Source organism: Dasypus novemcinctus, chromosome 3, assembly GCF_030445035.2.
Source record: "Dasypus novemcinctus isolate mDasNov1 chromosome 3, mDasNov1.1.hap2, whole genome shotgun sequence".
NCBI lineage: Eukaryota > Metazoa > Chordata > Mammalia > Cingulata > Dasypodidae > Dasypus > Dasypus novemcinctus.
This window is the reverse complement of record NC_080675.1, coordinates 151,207,994-151,232,184: the sequence shown is the minus strand read 5'-3', so window position 1 is coordinate 151,232,184 and position 24,191 is coordinate 151,207,994. Positions and strand designations below refer to the sequence as shown.

At 39.2% G+C, this 24,191-nt stretch overlaps 2 protein-coding genes across 16 annotated transcripts in view; one reads left to right on the top strand and one right to left on the bottom strand.

The window, feature by feature from the left end:
* Window positions 1-6,872, bottom strand: part of PEAK1 (pseudopodium enriched atypical kinase 1) — a 331,862-nt gene extending 324,990 nt beyond the window's left edge. For 4 of the 13 annotated variants that reach the window (XM_058294568.1, XM_058294570.1, XM_058294566.2 and 1 more), the window contains exon 1: window positions 6,654-6,845. The gene's annotated coding sequence lies outside the window, so the exon portion shown is untranslated. Of the gene's footprint in view, window positions 1-4,322; window positions 4,473-6,653 lie in introns of those variants that run through there. The other 9 variants (XM_058294572.1, XM_004468162.3, XM_058294573.1 and 6 more) reach the window with 7 other exon arrangements.
* A 45-nt stretch (window positions 6,873-6,917) lies between these two features.
* Window positions 6,918-24,191, top strand: part of HMG20A (high mobility group 20A) — a 92,188-nt gene continuing 74,914 nt past the window's right edge. The window contains exon 1 of one of the 3 annotated variants that reach the window (XM_004468159.5): window positions 6,918-7,654. The gene's annotated coding sequence lies outside the window, so the exon portion shown is untranslated. The remainder of the gene's footprint in view (window positions 7,655-24,191) is intronic. The other 2 variants (XM_071214310.1, XM_058294562.2) reach the window with 2 other exon arrangements.

The window sequence follows — 24,191 nt, the reverse complement described above, 5'->3', positions numbered from 1 at the left end:
ATTGTTTTAAATAAAATGCATTATAAAAAACTAATTTCACTTGTTTCTTTTAAGTGTTTTAAATACAGCTACTAGCTAATTTGAAATTACATAAGTGGCTCGCATTATTTCTGTTGGACAGCACTGCTATGAGACATACTCAAGAGATTTGAGACATATTCTATGAGACTATTAAGGGTCTACTCTACCAATATATCCTATATGACTACCAGTTCTCAATATATCAGGAAGTAAACATGGGGTTGGGGGAGAGAAGGGAGATGTAGGATTTTTTTAATGATATAGGAAAATGTCCATGACATAATACCAAAAAGTAAGATATGAAATTATTAAAAAGCAGGTCTGCTTCAAACATACATTTAACTTAATTCAAATTTAGTTCAGCAATATGAAAGAGAAAAAAATACCAATTCCACCAAATGAAAAGCATCTCCTGGAATGAGTATGAGACTCCCCTCGGGCAGTCTCAGCTCCTGCCTACAAGCCTCGCATGGCGTGATCAGCTTACTGTACTGACTATAACTGAAAAATAAATCTTACTTTTTTTTTTTGCTTTAAAACCTTATGTAATGGGAGCAGATGTAGCTCATTTGGTTGAGCACCTGCTTCCCATGTACAAGGTCCCAGATTCACTCTCAGGTGCCTGCTTTGAAAAAAAAAAAAAAAAAACTGCCCCCAATGCTACAAATAACAAACTCTATTTTTCTTACAGTTCCTAAAGAGTGATCAACAGTTATATAATTACTACATAGGTGCTACTTGCCTCCTTCATGCTATACCATCATTTAGCAGCTAGTAATGAAAACTTACCCATCTTTAGTACAAAGAAGTTGAAATAAAAATGTTTTACTAAAACCTGAATTTGCTAGACTAAGTGTTTTAAATTTCTTTTAAAGTGACTGCATTTTGGGTTTGATTTACTAAGCAATAGTAAATAGGAATCTCTATGACCATCCACCATCTGTGAAATAAGCAGTCTAAAATTAAGCATATGCACAGAAGACAGTAAGGCTCTCTGCTTGATTTTTACATGGCAACATTTGATTTTAAATAGTCTAGTCAAATCCTACTAATTGTGAAAAGGTGGCAGAGCCAAAAGTTAAAAAATTAATTAAGTGCAGCATAAACCCACCTGTCCAGTTCACTGAAGAGTGGCTTACTTAATAGCCAATGAACTATAGGCACAATCATGAAGCTTATGGCAGGGGACCAAGAGCACAAGCAATCTAAGACACCAAAATACAGAGGAACTTCTGCTGGTTGATAATTACTAGTGTGTGTGTATGAAACCTTGACAAGTTTCTTGGCTGATAAATGCTTACATCAGTTTATATGTGGCTGGTACAAGTTTTGAGTTCACCATTTCTTATGTCCATGTCCTCTAATATGCTCCTCTAGTACTTTTTATCTTTACTAGATATTGACCTTCCACTGCTACTCTCTTTTTAAGTCTGTAATTTGTCTCATCCTCAATTTCAAATTTATGGAGGACATAAATGTTATGTTAACCTTAAATGCAGTTGATGCCTGACAAATATTAGGAGGGATTTAATGTGTTAATGATGGATAAGAAATCCACTCCACACCCACACCCCAGCCCTAATCACTATGCATTTATGTTCCGCCTCATCTCTCTGACTGAAAAGTCCTAAGAGTCAATCTCTGAAATGTTCTCTTCTCTATCCATAGTCACTGCCCAGCTGATCTCATCCAGTCTCGTGGTTTTAAATACCATCTTGTACACCTACAACTCTCATATGTATCCAGCCTGGACCATTTCTCTCTGAACTCCAGACTCAAATGTTCAACTGCTGACTTGACATCTCTGTTAGCAACTCCATTAGACATCTCAAAACTTAGCCAGCCTGAAACAAAACTCCTGAACTCTCCCCCAGAAACCTACCCACCCATAGACTTCCCAACCTTTATTAATGACAACTCCATTCTCTCAGCCACTGAAACCAAAAACCCTGGAGTCATCCTTGATTCCTCACTTTTCACATTCCATATGAGTGCTATGTGTGGTCATTCCTACTGGGATGTCAGTGCTTCTAGGATCTCTCAGTGGGCAAAGCTAGAAAATATTTCTAAATACCAGTATCCAAAAAAAGGAACCAGGGATCCTTGGAGAAATGACTGATTCTAAGGCTGGGGCGGGAAAACTACAAGATGAGTCTAGAACATCTAGTAGTGCCTGAGAGTAAAGAAGGGTGCACATACATATGCACACAAACAATGGGACATGTCAAAAAGACACAAAAGCCAACCTAAAAGTATTCCCAATGGCCAAAGATGGAATAATTTGAGCAAGAAAATAAATAATGATAGCATTGAAATATAACCCTAAGAATATAATAAATATTCATGAGTTCTGATATGAATGATTGAATATATAAATATATTAATAATTAAAAGGGACAAATCTTTCTTACAGAAGAATTCCAATTAATAAATGTAGAAGAAATGAGGCCAATTTCTCTACCGACGCCCTGGAACCCATTCCCTCCTATCTCCTCAAAATGCTTGCTTCCATCAACACACATAATACATACATACATACTTCAGTTTCTCTCCATTGATTCTTTTTTCAATATAATTTAATTTATTAGAGAAGTTGTAAATTTACAGGAACATTATCCAGAAAATAGAGTTCCCATATAACCCCTCTCCACTGGGTCTTTCCATTCCCTACAAAACATGCCCAACACCTGCTCAATTTTGTAAAAAAATTTTTTTTTAATTTTAAAAAAGCAAACTTACCTAAATCCTCTGTATCAGAGCTCTACTTATATTACTTCCTTCAGAGTCCTTTGTTGAAAACAAGGTATGCCTCTCAATTAGCTACATTTTCAGTTGTCATTCACTCTTCAACCCCCTCAATACATTACAATGTAACTAATTGCTCTAGCTGAAGTCACAAATAATATCTTAATCACCAAGTCTCAGAGCTTTTATTCAGTCCTTATCTTACTTGGGTTTCCTCCTGGCACGAAACAGGGTTGAACAGTCCTAGTCTGTGAAAGAGTCTCCTCCCTCAGTTTCCCTGACAAATCTCTCATAGTTTCCTTTTTTCATCTTTGTGCTGTCTGGCACAGGTGGCTGGCTTTTCCCCAGCAGCCTTCAACTACATAGTACCCACAAGACAAGGGTGGGAATGATCCCAGATCTTCAATCTTGCTCAACTCCATAATCTGATCATTTACCTTGTCCTGTTGATAATATTTCCTAACTCTCTCATACATCTACCTAATCCTCTACAACCTTCACCATTTCATACCAGGAATGGCTTCCTAACTAGTCTAGCTTTCAAATTTTGCCCCTTCTAATCCAGCATTCATTTCACTGACAAAATGAAAGGTCTAAACAAATCTGATTCTATCAAAGCACAGCTTAAAATGTTTTCCCCTCTAAATCCTCACAGCTTCGGGATGAAGTTAAAGTTCCTTAGCTTGGTACACAAGGCATTCAGTGATTTGTCCTTTGACTACTTTGTCCTCTCCTAATGATCCACCAATGTTTTTTCATTCCTCTGTGTCCTGTGCGGTTCTAAAATCGTGCTATGTGTAGCTAGCTACTGAGTACCTACAATGAACTCAGTGCAAGTGTAAATGCACTCAAGATTTTGTTAGTATGAAATTAAGAATGTGAAATATCTCAATACTTTTTATACAGATTATATACTGATACTATTTGGGATATACTGGGTTAAATAAAAAATATTAAAATGAATTTTTTATTTTACTTAATGTGATCACTAGAAATTTTTAAATTACATAGGTGGTTCATGTTTGTGATTCCCATTATATTTCTATGGGACAGACCTGCCCTAAAACGTCCTTTCCCTCTTTCTGAACCTAGCTAATGCCTACGTATTATTCAAGATTAACTCAGGTAAACCACTAGGATGCATTCTAGGATATTCTCCCAAGACAGCAAGCCTGAGTCAGCTACAGCTCCTCTGTGCTTCCATCCATAGGAGCATGTGCACACACCCCTATCAACAGACACACCATAATATAATTATTGGTCTACCAGCTATCTTCCCCTACTAAACTGTAAGCTCCTTAAAGAATGGGATATCATTCTACATACACTCATGCCTGGCACTTAAAAGGCACTCAAAACATTCTTCTAACAAATATGAGTTACCTATTGCTGGCCTGAAAGTTACTAGAATTTTTAGTTCTCCAAGGAGCTCTCCAAGGAAAACAAACTAGCAGTGAAATTTCTCAGTTCTAATAATGAAAGGCTTGGGGGGAGGAGAAGAACTAGGAATTACTGCAAAGAGATCAACAATGAGAAAATAAAGCTCATGTGCATACCTGCCTCTTCCACTGAAAACAGGAAGTTGCAGCAGTGATATGGAGCCTTGAACTCACACTTGGCACACCAGGGGCCACAGTTTGGTTTCTAACCCATCCAAAAAGAGTATGATTTGGCAGGTTTCAATACGAACAGCTAGAGCCCAGCACCTGTTCCATTTAAACAGCACATCATTACAGTTAAAAACAACAACAAATCTCCCTCATGAAACAAATGCTAACTAATCTCATGATGCTTCACCATGGAGCAATTTAAAAGAGTTATTACATGAAATGTGCCAAAGCATGGATTTATGGCTGATGTTTATTTGGCAAATATGGTTGGCACCAAGAAATGTTGAAAAACATGTATGCAAATAAGCAAATAAAAAATTTTAGCTCTCAGACTTAAATATTTACATTACCATAAATGTACAAAGATAAATGTTTATATGAGTACACATATAATGCATTCCAGGAACACATTTTTTAATGTGATTGTCAGGAAACAGTTATGAAGTGGCATTATTTCTTTATGGGCCTCAGGGTAGGTTCTTAAAAATGAATTCTGACAGAATGTTAAAGAGAGTATGAATATTATCAGGAAAGTTTCCCTGTACTATCACTGAATAAAATGAAAGTCATAGTATCATAATAGTTGAAAGCAATCTCATCTTTCCCTTTCACCAGAACATTTCTCTTCCCACCCTGGAACTGAGCCAAACATAAATGTCAGCCCCTAAATATAGGGGGAGGGGGAGGACCACTACATCTACACATCAAAAAGCACTAAAGAAAATAATTTCACTTCACCCCCACACTAGAACCTCCAAAATAAAGACATGATAAAATATTCTCCTCTCTTCCCCAAGATGTTTGTTTTTTTCACATAGTTTGTGAGTTGGTCATAGCCAAAACTCACTAGCAATGGTATGAATTCCGCTTCCATTGTTAACTGTTAAACTCTGGGCTGAGACTATTACTTCCATTTTTGAAGCCAAGAAAATGTACCATCCTGCCATTAGAGTTTACTAAACGAGTCACCAAAGAGAAGAAATGCCAGACACTTCAGAAAGTAATTAGGATAGTCAGTGAATTAAGATATTTAGAAACGCTCTGAGATTACAGAAGCCATCATGAAGCGAGTATCCAAGATTGCTCACGGAAAGTTTTACCCCTGTGGATAATTCAAGTTTTTCACTTCCACACTGCAAAGAGCAATATGAGTTCTCCTGCCACACACATTACTACATCACTTCATTTATCAGGAAAAAAAAGGACTGTGGCTGAACAGTCTATCTGTAAATAGGCCCCAAAACAAAATCCTCAAGGTAATCCCAATTTAGGTGAAAAGCTGTTCACATACATCATACGATGACCTAAAAATGGCCTTTTTGTAAGTCTCCAAGTACTTAATTCAAGGTATATTACCATATTTAACAGAGGCAGGAAAAAAACGCGTATTAGGTTTTCTATAGCAAGGCCAATAAAAATGAAATCAAAGTTTTCCTTTAACTCATCACCACTTCCTCAACGCCAGCCTTCCAATAACTATTCCGCAGCTCTCAAATTCCTAAACGTGAACCTTAAAAAAAAAAAAAAAAACCGATTGCAAGAAAGTAACATTTATTTAAGAGGGGAGAGGTCATTTTTTCTGTTGCTCTCAGAAGTCTTTAACATAGTCACAGGATGAAAAACGAAATCAAGCTCTCAGGCGGATAGTGCATGCGAAGCGAGATTTTGGACAAGTCCTCCTCGAGGTTAGAAAGAAAAGTTGCAAGGACGATGAGTCAAAGGGCAAAGGAGAAACAAACTGGCCAAGCGAACCACTCAAAACCCCCAAACAACCCAGCGAATCCGCACGGTAGGGGGTTTACCCGCCGCAGAGCGACGCGAGCCGGCGAAGGGAGCGGGAGGACAGTGCAGACTCCGCGGGAGCGAGAGGAGCCCTCCCGCCCCAGCCGCCCCGCGTCTGGCTTCCCCAGGCTCCACTTTCCCCAGCCGCGCCCGGGGGCGTCCGTCGCCGCCAGGTCCCAACTTTCCCTCCTCCGGGGGGCGCCGCGCTACCCCGGCGGCCGCCGACGGCGCGGGAGGAGGCGACGGGGGCGCGAAGGGGTGCGCGGCGCCGGCGGGGCGAGGGGGCGGCAGGATGCGGGGGCGGCCGCGGCCCGAGAGACCGCGCGGGGCAGGACGCACTGGCCGCCCGAGCCCCCGCGGCGGCGCCACCCAGACCCCGCGCCGCCCGGCCCGGATTCCCGCGGGTCAGCGCCCTCACCCCGAGGCGACCCGAGTTCCAAAAGCCGACGCGTGAGAAGGGAGCGGAGGGAACGCGGACAGCCCTGCCCCCGTTACCTGTGGGGCGCACATGCCGCCGCGGGGACCACCATCGCCGGTCGGCCGGTTCCCTTCCTGGTGATCGCGGCGCCGCCACCCAGTAACTGACACTGACTAACAACAACTAACTACTCGCCGCGGCCGAGTCCACAGCGCGCTCCCGGCCGCTCGCCACCCGCCCAACCCACCAGCCCTCCCGCCCGCCTCCTCGCAGCCCCGCGCACCGCCCCTCCGCGCGCGCGCCCGCCCGCCGCGCTCCTCGAGCTCTGCCCAGGGGCGAGCACGCGCGCGCGCACGGGCCGACGGCCTGTCTTCTCTCTCGCCCCTGATAGTGGGAGGGGTCACCGCAAGTCGCCTCCTCTCCGCGTTCCCACCCCTCGGAGGATGAAACCTAAAAGCGATTGATTGGCTGAAGAGGGCGTGGCCAAAGCAAGAGGGCGGGGAGACCAGGACGTGGACCTGCGATAGGGAAAATGTGAGCTCGATTAAATCCCAAAGGAAGAGGTGAACGGAGTATGGGCTCATTTCAGAATTGGAGCCCTCTATGTCAGCGTGCAGTCGAATACAGAATATATGGTTTCAAAGACTGGGGTGCAGAGTAACAAAAAATTTAACTCCCTCTACTTTCTGCGGATCTTAGGGGGGGAAAAAAGGAACTACAGCTCCCAGAAACCCCCGCAAAATGGTCTCACCTTGCGTGCTCACGTTGTCCTTCGCCGCGTTTGGACAAATAATCCCTGAATTTTTCTGAAGGAATTGGGAATTTTTCATTTTTCTTTTCACAGGAACAATTTTAAATGTTACTGCGATAAGAGAAGCTACCTATGGGAAGGTGGTTTGGTGACCAAATAAGGGGAAAGAAAGGGCATAAAAATAAAGTGCTGCGGAGGAATTTTTGTCAAGCTGTGACACAACGTCGTGCGAAGAGTGAAGGCGATTGAGAGGGGCTGAGGGAATTCTCCTCTGTGCGAGGGATTTTCTCTAGGTCCCAGGCCCCTGCCTGCCCCTATCGTCAGCAGGTCAGTAAGCACGGCGAGCTTGGGGGTAGCTACCGTACAGGTGTCCTTCAACCCTTGGAATTCACCCCTGTTTTGCCGTTGTTATTAATGGTTTGCCTCGCATCAAGGCTGAGTGGGGGCGCCTCACTTCCGGTTGGGGGAGGGGACCATAACTCATTTCCTGTGGGGGGAGGGTGATGGTTTGGGGGTGTCCAGCCCACTTCCAGTGAGGACGAGGGTTTGAAAAGGCGGTGGTTTGGGCTGTTTGCAGAGACGGTATCTTCTAGTCTTCGGATTGTTTTTTATGTAAATCAGGTTATTCCATCAAATTGTGCTAATCCCCAGCCTCCGATCAAAATTCATCTGAGTTTTGTTTCCTCACGTAAAATGGAAAATTTCCTCCGCAACAAAAATTTCCTACTGCTTTCTTAACAGAATTCGAAACCCCTTGTTTAAATTCTCCACTCATCACTGGAAAATGACATCGTTTCTTGGGTGACTCATAGATTGCCTACCGCGCGTCCCACTACTCAAATCCAACCTCATAATGGTTTTCCCTGCCTTGATGTGCCTCAAAACTCTGTAGTTTCTCTTTTAAGGAGATCGTTTATGGGAGGGACTGAATATTTTACATAAATTATGAGGCTTTCTCACGTTGTCAGTGACGGTATCCTACCGTAGTACTCAAGTATCTGATGTTACCGTTAACTAATGTAATAAAATTATCACATTTAAATTCTTGGGCCTGTTGATTCTAGGCTACATGGTTTGCCCTGTGCGGGTAAACAACTTCCTCAGCCTTAAAAATTCTTACACGTAGTTTACATGTAGCATTGTGAAAGTTGTGCTTTAGAACATTTTCCTCCCTTGTAATATAATTAAATTTTGTACCGACAGAAAAAAAAGTGTATCTCTTCTTTGGAGTTTTAAAATATGTTGCAAGGGTAATGAGATTCAACTACAATTTAAGTAGGGAGACAAAATGGGATCAAAAAGAAAAAAGATGAATAAACAAGAACTTTATTTTTCCTGTGTTCTCGAATTTTTTTAATGAAATCTGTCAAGTGCACCTAGGACTGTAATGTTTTTAAAGAATTTTTTTCCTTTGGGATGGTTACTTGTCTAGCCTCAGAATTTTTAATTTGTAAAATTCTAGTTCCTTTAAAAAACCATTTTGAAATTTTATAATAAAGGAAAAAAATATACATGTCTTAACCTTCTGTAGACTTAAAATAAAAAAGGTGTCTAAGTCCCTAAAATCAATAATGAGTTATTTTTTGAAAGATCACAGAATTATTCCAGGAGGTGATTAAAGGGAAGACAAAATGAAATCTCTTCTTAATAGGTTAGGAACATGTAAACTACCCCAAGCAAGTATTAATTTCTTAGAGAAAAAGTGTCCACTATTGTCCGTATTAATGTAATATGGAAGAAAATATATGGTTACCTTGACAAATTAAACTGTAGTATTAGGAATTATTGAAATATAGAAAGATTGTGAAACTAAATGAAAAAAGGAAAAATTATGTTAAAATATGGAGTTGCAATAGTATTATGCCTTTTGAAAACTCTTTAGAAAGCAAAGGAGTTTAAATGATCTTTATTAGGTTCCATGGAAAAAATGCATTAAAATAGAAATAAGAAAAATTTTCAGCTGAAAAACGTGAACAGCTTGAAGAACTTTCTGTTCCAAAGAAAAGAAAGAAATATATAAAGCACAAAAGGTGTTTTATGATAGGTTGCAGTTGTTCATTGGTTCCATTAAATAAGAAATATTCAAAAAGTTTGTGAAAAGTAGAGGGGGCAAAGTCCATGGATCTTGTGTTTATTCTTTTTTAAAACACAATTCTGTGATGAAGCTTACGGGCTTCCAAAACCTGTTTTTCCTTAGTCCCCTTTGTTGCAGTTTTCTTTCTGCCTTCTAGCAAAAAAACTGTGTAAAACTAGAAAATAAAGATTTTGTAAATGGACTCTTACTTATTTGATTGAAGTTAAGATTTTCAGTCCATTATTTGTTATCTGTAATAAAGGAGCATCAGTTTCTTTAGAGCACTTAGATTATGTAACAATTTTCCAAAAGCTGTCATTGGATACACTGTTCAGAGCAGTTTGAAATAATAAAACAGTAGGTCAAAATTCTGGATTCCGTCTTACTGAAATTTTATTATCCATAGTATTAGATGCTATAGACAATGCAAAAGTGACTTGATTCTTCTACCTTTCTTTGTAAAGTCATGCTAATGTTCTACAACTATTGCTTTTTTGTTTGCCTTTTTGGTGGTGTTTTTTGTTTTTACCATGGGGTTGAGAGTTTAAGGGATTATTCTAACATCTTCAGTGGTTATGAAATTTTCTACTCCACTATTTTTGTCTCTATTTCAGAACCCTCAAAGATAATCAAGGCATTTTAGCATAAACATAAATATGCATATTACCTTGGAACTTACTAAGATTCCAAATCAAAACTGGAATTTTGCTCCCTTAGTATTCTTAAATTAGATCTATGGTGTGATCATTGTTCAGACTGGATGAAAAATTAGCCCTAAACTTGATTTCTCTTGGTCTTGTTCTCCAAACCATTCCAAACCCAGTTTTGAATGTTTCAGCCTAACTTTTCTCCAGACCATGCAAGCTCCTTATTCAGCACTTTTCCTTGACTACATATCATGATTCTACCATTATAGTTACCTTCGTAGGGTAAAAACAAGTAATAGTAAACAGTGGGTTCAAAACTAGTCTTTACATTTTATTAACTGAGCTTACTAGCTTGATAACCTTAAGCTACTTACTTGAATTCTCCAAGCTTGGAGTCTTTTGGTGGATCAAGGATATTTTATTTATATAAATCGCATGACACAATGCCTGTGCCATGCTAATAGCTTAACAAATGGTATTATTTTAGTCACACTCTTGCTTCTGCTTCTCTGGCTATTGATATTTGCCCATATGTCTGTTTTAAGTCTTACATATTCCCAAAAGAATGGGCTGCAGTCCTAGGATTATTGACATTCCACCTTCTCCTCTATCAGCATTGCTTACTTAGTTGTCAAGATTTTATTTTTTGTTCCATGTGGGAAGGAAAAATCACCAATTTCCATGATTATTTTATAAACTCTGAAAATATAGGCCAAGTTTCGAGAGGGTTAAGCATTCACTAAAGTAGTTTGAATTGTTAAAGGAAGATTTTCCAATCATTTTCTTACTGCTAAATACTAAACCTAACATTAAAGACCCTTCCCAGTATGATCATTTCTGCTGTTAACTCACTGACACATGCCAAACTGAATTGGCTCTGAAAAAATTCTGTACTATATCCACCTTTTTTGTCTTTGCTCATGTGCTACTATCCACTTAAAACATTTTTTTCCCTAGCAATCTCTTTATCAGAATGCCAACTTCTTTGAGGCTCTTTCTCAATACCATCTTCAAGAAGTAATTTCTGTCTGTCCTCTGCTTCTCCAGTCTCGCAAACCATATATGCTCTATCCTTTGACCCTCCAGAACATTTTTTTACCTTTCTTACAACATTTTATATCCAGTGTTGTTTGTTTTATGTTGATGGTGTTTTTGTGTGTAGAGTTTAAGTCCTGCTGTAAGAAGCTGCAGAGTCTATCTTACTCCTTGTGTTTGCTGGAATACCTGGTACAATGCCTTTAATGTTATAAGTATTCAGTAAATAATTGTGGAGTTGAATTTGCACGTGGGGCACAATGAAACGAATGGATAATGTCTATCCACTGTTTGTGTCCATTATCAAGCACAATGGCCAGCACACAATAGACACCTGTCTGTTGAATGCAAGAATGAATAATAAGTCATCATTTTTTCATTTGTGGGCACATCTTAGGGTGTCATTGTATCAAGGAGCATATAGTAAATACCTTCTAAATGATTGGAACTATGAGAACTGATCCCTGCCCTCAATTTAATTGGAAGCAAATATGTTGTAACTAGCCTGTATAGAGTCTGAAGACTACAGGTTTGTTTAAGTGAGAGTAGAGTAAGGGAGTAGGGAGGTTAGTACAGAGCTGATTGCATTGTGAGAGATCTGAAATTAGAAACTGAATGAAGTTGGATATCAAGAAATACTTAACTTACAATTCCACTCCTACCTATATAACAAAAAGAATTGAGGACATGTATTCATGCAAAAACTTGGGCACCAATGTTGATAGCAGTGTTATTCGTAGTGGCTAGAAAATAGAAACAAACTCTAAAATGTGCATCAACTGATGAATAAATAAAAGGTAGTATAACTATACAATGGAATATTATTCAGCAATAAGAGGGAATGAAGTAGTGATAGATGCTACAACAGGAATAAACCTTGAAATGCAAAATTGAAGTGAAAGAAAAGCAGGCACAAGTGCCACATATTATATGAATCCATTTATGTGAAATGTCCATATTAGGCAAATCCATGGAGACAGAAAGTAGATTAGTGGTTGTGAGGGGCCAGGGAATGGGAGAATGGGAAGTGGCTGCTAAGGTACAGGGTTTCTTTTGGGGGGGTGATGAAAATATTCTGTAGTTAGGTAATGGTGAAGGTTGTGCAACATTGTGAATATACTAAAAACCACTGAATCATTTTTCAATGGTGAATTTTATGTTACATGAATTATACCTTTTTAAAAAAATGAGAGACGTTGCACTTAAAATTGAAAATTGGGGAATTTTGGGTGGGCTAGAAGAAGGAAGGAAGAGATACGAGAGCAAGGAAGTCATAGTTCTCCCTCAGATCATAGAGGGTAATATAAACAGGTAAAGGACTAGAAGTATCTTCAGGATCATTGAGGATGATTGCTGGCTATCTTTTTCATTAATGAAATGGAAAGTGGGATGAATGGTTAGAATAGAGGGCAGTTGACAGAGGAGGAGAACATCTTAGGAACTTGACGGAAACTACAGATTCCTTTTATATATTTAAAATATATATAACACAGAATTTGCCATTTTAACTATTTTTAAATGTACAACTCAGTGGCATTAATTACCTTCACAGTGTTATGCAACCCTCACAACTGTCTATTTCCAAAAAATTTTTTACACCTGAAATAGAAATTCTATACCCATTAAGCAATAACACCCTCTGCCCCTCTGCCCCAGCCCCTTTCAGTCTCTACATTCTGTCTCTATGAATTTGCCTATCTAGATAATTCATATAGATGGAATCATATCTGTCCATTTGTGTGTGCTTGCTTTAACTTAGCATAATATTTTCAGGGTTCATACATGTTACAGCATGTATCAGAACTTCATTCTTTTTATGGCTGAATAATCTATTGTATAGCTATAACACATTTTATTTGTCCATTCATCTGTTGCTGGACACTTGGGTTGCTTCACCTTTCAATTATTGTGATTAATGCTGCTGTGAGCATTAGTATATGAGTATCTGTTTGAGCTCCTGTTTTTACTTCTTAGGGATATGTTCCTAGGTACTAAATTGCTGTGTCATATGGTAGTTCTATATTTAACCATTTGAGAAACCAACATTGTACAAGGGTTCCAATTTCTCTACATCCTCATCAACACTTGTTATTTTCCAATTTTTTTAAATTATGGCCATCCAGTGGGTGTGAAATAGCATATTATGGTTTTGATTTGCATTTCCCTAACAGCTAATGATATTGAGCATCTTTTCACTTGCCTATTGGCTATTTGTATATATTCTTTAGAGAAATGTCCATTCAAGTCCTTTGCCATTTTTAATACTTGTTGATTAGGTCAAGGATGTAGTATATGGTGATTTTGGCTTCTATGCAAAAGTTAGCTGAGTCCAGAGGGTAAAAGTAGCATAAGGTAAGGGAATCTGATAGTAATCAGCATGACGTCACTGGGCTTCATGGGCAAATAGAGACTAGAGAAGACATTGGAATTTGATTCTAAAACTATCCCCACATGATGAAAATGGATAAATACTAATGGGAAGGAATAAAGGGCAGTAATCTGGAGAACTCAGTACAATAGGCTGTTCATTTGAAGAAATAGTTATTGAGTACCTTTCATGTGCCAAGCACTAGTCTAAGCTATAAGCAAAAGTATAAGTATAATTCCTTATTGGAATTATTTTCTCAAAAATGTTCTGAGATTTTGGTCCTGAGAACATGGACATTTTGTACCTCTCAAAACAATAGCTATATCATTTCCCAAAAAGGTTGTTCTAAATTTTTGTGCCTCTAGAAATACATGAGTATATAGGGATATGGATTTTAAGAACCCTAGAAACCAAACCATCCTCTAATTTAAATTAGCTCAAAAAAATACTTTCATTCAGTGGTACTCTCTTTAGTGATACTCACACTGAAATCATATTTAATCATTATCCCATTTCTCTTTTGACTAACACTTATTTAATATTGTGCTAGTGACTTTCACAGGTTATCTTAATTGTAATAATTTGGTGTTATAGGTATTAACTAATTTCATTTTGCATTCGAGAAATTGAGGTTTAGAGAACTTAAACCATTTGCCCAAGTCATCCACCTTGTAAGTGGTAGAGGGAAGATTTGAATACAGGTCCTCAGAGGCCCAGTGTTGATTCTGTTGCTTCATGATCACTTTAATGGGGGTTAATGGAAACTGGAAAAGTAATATGAAATGTAATTTTGAAAATCAGACACTGACTTTATGTGTGTACATAATGAAGCGGCAGAAAAAGTTTTTGGTGTGTTTTTTGTGGGGGGGGGGAGGGGCCGGGGAAGCTGTAGCACATAGAAAAAGACAGGAAGTTCTTGGTAGAGTTAAGCCCACATTTTCAAGACCCTTTCTATTTGTCCAGATAATTGGGCACTTGTCCCAACATTTGTGATGGGAGCAAGGTGGGAAGGAGAAAGACTAGTAGGAAAGCAACCTCCTTTGGGTGTATACAGTATAATCATCTGATAGTAGAAAGGGCAGACAAATGACTTAGCCCAGAGAGATTCCCACTAAGTAATCTTTAAAGTAGTGTATTAGTCAGCCAAAGGGGTGCTGATACAAAATACCAGAAATTGGTTGGTTTTTATAAAAGGTATTTATTTGGGGTAGGAGCTTACAGATACCAGGCCATAATGTATCAGTTACTTCCGTCACCAAAGTCTAATTTCCTGTGTTGGAGCAAGATGACTGCCAGGTCTGCAAAGGGCTCAGGCTTCCTGGGTTCCTCCCTTCCAGGGTTTTGCTTCTCTCTGGGTTCAGGGTTTCTCTCTTCCTAGGGTTTGCTTCTCTTTCCTCTGTGTGCTTGCTTCCTGGGGCTCCAACTTAAAGCTTCAGCATCAAACTACAGCATCAAAACTCCAACATCAAAAACCCTCAACTCTGTCCTTTGCCAGGCCTTTTATCTGTGAGTCCCCACCCATCAAGGGGTGAGGAATCAATGCCCTAATGACGTGACCCTAATCATAACTTAATCACACCCAGGTACAGACCAGATTACAAACATAAGTCAATATCTATTTTTGGAATTCATAACCATATCAAACTGTAACTTCAAGTTTAATGTGATAATAAAGTTATTAAGATGTTCAAAGCATAGTAGGTGGTAGCAAAAGGCAGAGGGACCTTCATTTTTCTTCAAGTGTGGGGAAAAAAATTTAAGGTCAGAAATATAAAACAAGAGAAGCTATGTTCCGATTCTGGCTTTTAGTTGGATAAAATATTGTCCCAATTTATTTTAAGGCAGCTGAGGCCCAAGGTTACATACCAACTAATTATTAGAATGGGCACTAGAATATAGGCCTGCTTCTCCACACATTTTACAAAGTTAACTAAATGAAAATAACAATCTATGTAGTTGTTTTACAATTTATATGTATAATTTTTATAATTATGTGAATTCTTAAAAGAGATCACTTCTTTATGAATCTTAAAACAACAAAATACAGTACACACACCAAATTACTAAATGTTTAATGATAGATAAGAATAAGAAGTGATAGTAAAGATGAGGTTGAATTCTGATATACTAGTCTATCTGTAACCTGCACCTGAATAATATGTTCTGTATTCAAAGTTGTATTGATGGAGATAGACAAAATTCTTTGAAAACTGTCATAGAAACATTTTGCTTGAAATATTATAACACAGTCTTGTGATATTTACAGTCAGACCTTTGAATTTTCAACAAAGATCAGTTTTCTTCCTTCCCTACCCTTTGAACTGAAACTAATATCCCTGCTTCACAAGAAATAGTATCCAGCTACTCTAATTTTTTCTTTCCCAGACTCAAAATTTATATCCCCCTTTCTCCCGTTGCCACACCTCCTTCATTCTTTTTTTATACATATTAGTAAAGCGTACAGTTCATCCAAAGTGTACAATCAGTGGCATTTACTTTAATCACATTTTTTTTTTAAGATTTATTTATTTATTTATTTCTCTCTCCCCTTCCACCCCCACCCCAGTTGTCTGTTCTCTGTGTCTATTTGTTGCATGTTCTCTGTCCGCTTCTGTTGTTGTCAGCGGCATGGGAATCTGTGTTTCTTTTTTTTGTTGTTGCATCATCTTGTTGTGTCAGCTCTCTGTGTGTGCGGTGCCATTCCTGGGCAGGCTGCACTTTCTTTCGCGCTGGGCGGCTCTCTTACGGGGCACACTCCTTGCACGTGGGGCTCCCCTACATGGGGGACACCCCTACATGGCATGGTACTCCTTGCGCGCATCAGCACTGCGCATGGGCCAGCTCCACAAGGGTCAAGGAGGCCCGGGGTTTGAACCGCAGACCTCTCATGTGGTAGACGGATGCCCTAACCACTGGGCCAAGTCCGCTTCCCTAATCACATATTTATGCATTCATCACTTCAATCATTATTAGAGAATTTTCATTATTTCAATAATAAAAAAGAGGCAAAATGCTTCATCTCTCAATCTCTCTATGCTTCCCTTGCTGTACATAGCTGTTATTTCTGGCTATTCTTGCACGTTTATTTATTTAGCCATTTTATTGAGATACATTCACACCATACAATTTAAAGTGTATAATTAGTGGCTTTTTGTATAATCACAATGTTGTGCATTCATCAACAAAAAATTTTAGAACAATTTCATTACTCCAAAAAGAAAAACTCTACACCCCTTAGCAATCTATCACCAGTCCTATATAACTACTAATCTAATTTTATCTTTATAAATGGGTTTATGTTTGCATTTTACATATAAATAGAATCATCAATATGTAGTACTTTGTGTCTGGTTTCTTTCACTTAGCTTAGTTTTTTTGGATCTGATATTAACATCTTGTAGTGTTAACATACATTTGTTCAATTACAAAGAAAAACAGGCTTATATATGAGTTTACCCATATTCATATTTCACTTGCAGTTTTACCGTGCTATATTGTTCCATGGTACATTTTTTATCTTCCCTTTTTGTAATGTACTTGACCTTAGACTTTTCCCTTTAAACCCCTTCGTACCCACATAATAGTACTGCTAGTTAAAGATAATTATGATGTGCTTTCACCTTTTCCATTCATTTCCAAAGATTAACACACATCCTTTTTACCAATTCTAACCGAGTTAACCCTCAGCTTTCCATTCTCTAATCTCATTCTGTTTTCTGGTGACCCATATTCACATTATTAACTCCACAGTATATTTACTTCATAGTAATGCAGTCACACAGTATTTGTCCTTTTGTATCTGGCTTGCTTCCCTTAAGGTAATGCTCTCCAGGTTCATTCATGTTGTCATATGCATTACGACTTCATTTCTTCCTACAGCTGCATAATATTCTATCATATGAATACACCATAGTTTATCTCTTCATAGGTTGGTGGACACCTGGGTTGTTTCCAACTTTTGACAACCCTGAATAATACCACTATGAACATCAGTGTACAGATGTCTATTTGTGTCATTGCTCTCAGTTCTTCTGAGTATATACCCAGTAGTGGTATTGCAGTGTAACATGACAAATCCATTTTCAACTTCTTTAGGAACTGCTGAAAAGTCCTCCACAGTGGCTATACCATTCTGCATTCCTACCATGAATAAGTGTTCCTGTCTCTTCACATCCTCTCCAACATGTAATACTCTTGTCTTTTTAATAACTGCCATTCTGATAGGTATGAAATGATATCTCATTGTAGTTTTGATTTGCATTTCCCTAATCATTAGTAATGTTGAACATTTTTTTCATGTTTTTTTGGCCATTTGTATTTCTCTTTGGACAAATATCTATTCAGATCTTTTTCCCATTCTTTAATCCAGTTGTTTATGTTTTTATTCTTGAGTTGTAACATCTCTTTGTGTATCGTGGATATTAAACCATTATCGGATATATGATTTCCAAATATTTTCCCCCATTGAGTCAGCTGCCTTTTCACCTTTTAACAAAGTCTTGTGAGGTGCAAAAGTGTTTGATTTTGAGGAGGTCTCATTTATCTATTTTTTCTTTTGTTTCACATGCTTTGGTTTTAAGGTCAAAGAAACCCCAACCTACCACAAGGTGTTTAAGATGTTTCCTTGCATTTTCTTCTTTTAGTTTCATATTTAGGTCTTTGATCCATTTGGAGTTGATTCTTATATAAGGAGTGAGGTAGGGTCCTCTTTCATTCTTTTGGGTATAGATATCCAGTTCTCCCAGCACCATTTCTTAAAGAGACTGTTTTGTCGTGTTAACATGAACTTGTTAGGTTTGTCAAACCAGTTGACTGTAGAGATGAGGGTTTATTTCTTGACTCTCAATTCTATTCCACTGATCAATGTCTCTATCTTTATGCCGGGACCATACTGTTTTGACCACTGTAGCTTTGTAATATGTTTCAAGATCAAGCAGTGAAAGTCCTTCCATTTCACTCTTCTGTTTTAAAATGCTTTTGGCTATTCAGGTGCATTTTCCCTTCCAAGTGAATTTTGTAATTGCCTTTTCTATTTCTGTAAAGTAGGCTTTTGGAATTATTATTGGTATTGCATTGAATCTGTAAATCAGTTTGGGTAGGATTGACATCTTCATGATATTTAGTCTTCCAGTCCATGAATATGGAATGTCTTTCCATTTGTTTAGCTCTGATTTCCTCCTCAGATTGTTCAGTACTAGTTTATAGAAACAGTACTGATTTTTGCATGTTGATCTTGTATCATGCCACTTTGCTGAATTTATTTATTAGCTCAAGTAGCTTTGTAATAAACATTTCAGAATTTTCTTTTTTTCTTTAAAGATTTATTTTTATTTCTTTCCTCCCCCCTCCCCCCCCTGCCCCATTGTCTGCTCTGTGTCCATTTGCTATGTATTCTTCTGTGTCCACTTGCATTGTCAGTCAGCACTGGGAAACTGCGTCTCTTTTTGTTGCATCATCTTGCTTCATCAGCTTTCTGTGTGTGTGACGCCAGTCCTGGGAGGCTGCATTTTTTTCACATGGGGCAGCTCTCCTTGTGAGGTGCACTCCTTGCACGTGGGGCACCCCTACGCAAAGGTGCCCTGCATGGCACGGCACTCCTTGCATGCAGCAGCACTGCGCATGGGCCAGCTCACCACACAGGTCAAGAGGCCCTGGGTATCGAACCCTGGACCCTCCATATGGTAGGTGGACACTCTATCAGTAGAGCCACATCTGGTTCCCCAGAATTTTCTAAATATAGGATCATGTCATCTGCAAATGGTGAGTGTTTTACTTCCTCTTTTCCTATTTGGATGCCTTTTATTTTTTCATCCTTGTCTAATTGCTTTAGCTAGAACATCTAGTTAAATGTTGAAGAACAAGGGTGACAGTGGGCATCCTTGTCTTGTTCCTGGTCTTAGAAGGAAAGCTTTCAACCTTTCCCCATTGGATACTATGTTGGCTGTGGTTTTTTCATATATGCCTTTTATCATATTGAGGAATTTTTCTTCTATCTGTTGAAGTGTTTTATCAATGATGCTGGATTTTGTCAAGTTTATCTCTTTTCTGTCTATTATTGATTTCCAGATTCATTCCATTATGATCTGAGAAGGCTCTTTGTATAATTTCAGTCTTTTTATATTTATTGAGAGCTGCATTGTGCCCTAAAGTGTAGTCTATCCTGGAGAAAGAACCATGTGCACTTGAGAAGAATGTACATAACTTGCTGAGTTTGGATGCAGCATTCTATACATATCTGTTAGGTCTAACTCAGTTATATTGTTCAAGTTCTTTGTTTCCTTGTTGGTCTTCTATTTTTCTGCCTATTAATGTGGGTGTATGCTGAAGTCTCCAACGATTATTGTAAAGATGTTTATTTCTCCCTTCAGTTTTGACCGAGTTTGTTTCATGTATTTTGGGGCAACCAGGTTAGGTGCATAGATATTCATAAGTGTTATATCTTCCAGTGGATTGTCCCTTTTATTAACATATAATGTCCTTGTCTATTTCTTATAACTTTTTGCATTTTAAGTTCGTTTTGTCTGATAAGTATAGCTAATATACTGTTATATTTGGTTACTATTTGCATAGAGTATCTTTTTCACTTTGAGCTGGTTTGTATCCCTGGGTGTAAGGTGAGTCTTTTGTAAGCAGCATACAGGTGGCTCATGTTTTTTTTATACATTCGTTCAGTCTATACCTTTTGTTTGGGGAGTTTAATCCATTCACATTCAATCATATTACTGTAAATGCATTATTTATTTCAACTATTTTTTCCTTTGGTTTTCATATACCATGTCATATTTTCATCTTTTTAGTCTTTGGTTATCCTTTCTGCTATTCTTTCTTCTGTGCTCTCCCTCAAGCCTTTCCCTCCTACCCTTTTCTTTCAGGCTCTAAAGCGTCCTTTAATATTTCCTGCAAAGGTGGATTCTTATTTACAAACTTTTTAAATTTCTGTTTGTGAATATTTTAATCTCACTTTCGTATTTGAAGGACAACTTTGCTGAATAAAGAATTCTTGGCTGGCAGTTTTTCTCTTTCAGTATCCTAATTGTATCATACCACTGTCATCTCACGTCTGTGGTTTCTGATGAGAAATAGGCATTAAGTTTTATTGGGTGTCCCCTGTATGTGATGGTTTGCTTTTCCCTTGCTGGTCTCTGAATTTTATCTCTATCTTTGATCTTTGGCATTCTGAGTAGTATGTGTCTCGGAGTAGGTCTATTTGGATTTACTCTGATCGAGGTACAGTGTGCTTCTTGGACATGTAAGTTCATTTCTTTTGTGAGAGTTGGGAAGTTTTCAGCTATTATTCACTCAAATACACTTTCTTCCCCCTTTTCCCCTCTCTTCTTCTGGAACTCCTATGACATGTATGTTATTGCATTTCATGTTGTCATTCGACTCCCTGAGCCCCTACTCAATATTTTTCTATTCTTTTTTCTCTGTTCTTGTCTCCCTTCTATTTCAGTTGTTCTGTCTTCTGTATCACTTATTCTTTCTTCTATCATTTAGAGTCTACTGTTGGATGCCTTTAACGTGTTTTTTATCTCATCTATTGTGTCTTTCATTCCCATGAGCTCTGTTACTTTTCTGTTCAGGTTTTCAAATTCTTCTTTGTGCTTGTTCAGTGTCTTCTTTTTTTAAAAGCTTTTATTTATTTATTTTGAAAGATTTTACTTATTTATTTATTCCCCGCCCCTCTCATTGTCTGCTCTCTGTGTCCACTCACAGTGCATTCTTCTGTGTCTGCTTGTTTCTTTTAGACAGCACCAGGAACCAATTCTGGGACCTTCTGGAGTGGGAGAGAGGCGCTCAGTCTCTTACGCCACCTCAACTCCCTGCTCTGTTGTGTCTCTTATTGTCTCTCTGTGTCTCGTTTTGTTACATTGTCTTGCTGCACTAGCTCTCTGCTCAGGACAGCTTGCTGCATGGGCCAGCCCTCATGTGCGGGTCAGCTTTCCACTCAGGCCAGCTTTGCCTTCACCAGGAGTCCCCAGGAATCAAACCCTGGACCTCCCATAGGGTAGGCAGGAACCCAATCACTTGAGCCACACCCACTTCCTTTCAGTATCTTCTTGATGTCCTTTAGCTCTTTGGCCCATATTATCTGATTTTGGAAATTTGTGTGCATCTCGTTGATTAGTTGTCTCAAATCCTGTGTCTCTTCTGGGGCTTTGATATATTCCTTTTCTTGGGCTATTTCTTCCATTTTCTTAGTACGGATTGTAATTTTTTTTGCTGATGTCTAGGCATCTGATTAGGATGGTGAGATTACTCAGATGCTCAATTTCTCTGTCTTTCATAGGGTTTTAGTGGTGGTGTTAACAGAAAGCTCAGGGTTCTGGGCTTCTGGCTTCTTGGCTGTGTTGCGTAAAAAAATTTAAGGGCCCACCATAGTGTAGGCAAGGGAGTAAAGAGTTTATTAAGAAACAAGAAAAGACATAAATACACAATCAAAGACATGGATGTGGGCCGTGCTACAGGATGAGACATACATGTGGGGACCCAGGTTAGTTAGGCCTTTTAAGACCTTTCCTCCACCCCTTTCCTAATGTTCAGGTGGGGCTCAGCTGTTTGCTGTTCTGATTGGTTGCCTTACAGTCCCACCTGTTAGCTCTCAGGAGATCAATGGGAGGCCTGTTTATAGTTATCTGTGGCTTCGCCTTAGCCCCTGAAAGAGTTCCAAATAGGACCTTGTGACCAGGGTCTCATGGAGTCTTTCTTTCTGACTTTCTTAGTAGCAGGTGGGATCTCATGGCCATGTTCTCTGCTGGGTCCCAGCTGCCTCCACTCTTTCCCTTTACTAACCTGCCTTACTTCTCCCTCAGGGAGCTTACACCCTTGTTCTTAAGGAGAATTGAAGGGGGGAAGCGGACTTGGCCCAATGGATAGGGCATCCACCTACCACATGGGAGGTCCACGGTTCAAACCCCGGGCCTCCTTGACCCTTGTGGAGCTGGCCCACATGCAGTGCTGTTGCGTGCAAGGAGTGCCCTGCCACACAGGGGTGTCCCCCGCATAGGGGAGCGCCACACGCAAGGAGTACGCCCCATAAGGAGAGCCGCCCAGAACGAAAGAAAGTGCGGCCTGCCCAGGAATGTCACTGCACACATGGAGAACTGACACAACAAGATGACACAACAAAAAGAAATACAGATTCCTGGTGCCACTGATAAGGATAGAAGCGGTCACAGAAGAACACACAGCGAATGGACACAGAGAGCAGACAACTGGGGGGTGGGGGATAAGAGGAGAGAAATAAATAAATAAATCTTTTTAAAAAGGGCAGGGGATGAAGGGTGTTGGTCATTCTTCTGTAGCTGCTTCCTGCTGGTTAGGGGAAGTAAACCTTGCCTGACAGTCTAAAATGCTCTAGCTGGTCTTTTGAGGTTGAGGGAAGACATGTCCAGCACCTTGGATGGAAGTAAGTGAAAGCCCCATGTGACTAATATCTTGTTCTGGAAGGCATTGATTCTTGAAAAAGTAAACTTAGAATTTAAGATATATGGTCCTACTAAAAAGATAAAGATGGTGATAAGCAGGCCCCAAAAGGGGAACAAGCCATGACCTACTAGACCATGAGGATGAGAAAGGACAGGTGCCATCAGAGACTGCATCCTCCCAAAGTTGATGGAAAATAGCAATCTTCCTTGAGTTCTTTTATGCTGTTGGTTAACTCTAGGGAGAGGTTGTGGTAGACCTGCTAGGTTTGGTATAAACTGCCAACACCAATTCCCTCAGCAGTGGTTATGCCTAGGACACCTAAGAGAGGTATGAGGAGAGGCACTGCCCTAACCATAAACTTACAAAGACAAAATAGACAACAACAAGACAAGCATATGACAAACAAAATAAAGACAGTACTTGGGAGAACCATTCTATTATCTTACAGGCACTTTCATTAACTGCTTAGAAATGAATTAGGTTTACCAAGACTTTTAGCATGTTCAGTATCCTTCTGCAAATGATCTAGAGTGGAAGAACTATTATATTCATCAGGTACATACGTACAGCATGTAATAATAATGCACTAATTATTGCACAAGTTCCTCTTTGAGCTGCAGTTAATAAATTTAAGCCCCAGGTTTGCAGTAACATACGTGGTATCTCTCCATGGGAGCAGGCCATAATGCTAATTGTGTTCGTTTAAGTTCTACTCACATTACTTTGGTAATTACTGCTCCACTTGGTGTGTCCTTCACACAGCCAGCATGATGCTGCACTGTTGGCCCTAGAGAGAGGCTCCTGTGTTTCACTGGCTTGGTGCATAGCACCCTTTGGCATTATGAAACAGAGCCAGTCTGAAAGCAATGTCCATTGTAAACCAGGCCATATTGAGCCACCGCCAGCTGCTGCAGGAGTTCGACACTACAGCATACTCTCCATCCACTTCAGGAGCATGTCCAGATGTGGTAGATATCGTTATTGTTTTAGGGGTCATAGTGACCAACCCAGCCAATAGCTCAAATGGAGAGGTACCATGCAGTGTATTGAGGGCTTGGTTTGAATTCTCAAGAGAGTTGACAAATATGAAGTCTATCTCTTAATTTTTATATACTTTCTAAATTCTTCCAGTGCAGTTTATAACATATCAGATGAGCTTAACTATTTTAGTACTTTACTTTTTACTTTTATACCTTTACCATGATTACATTAATTAACAGGTATTTTACTTTAGCAGTACAGGAGCAACTACTTCATCCACTATTTTATGAAATCTGAAGATTTCCAATGGTATCAAGATTATTTTTCCTT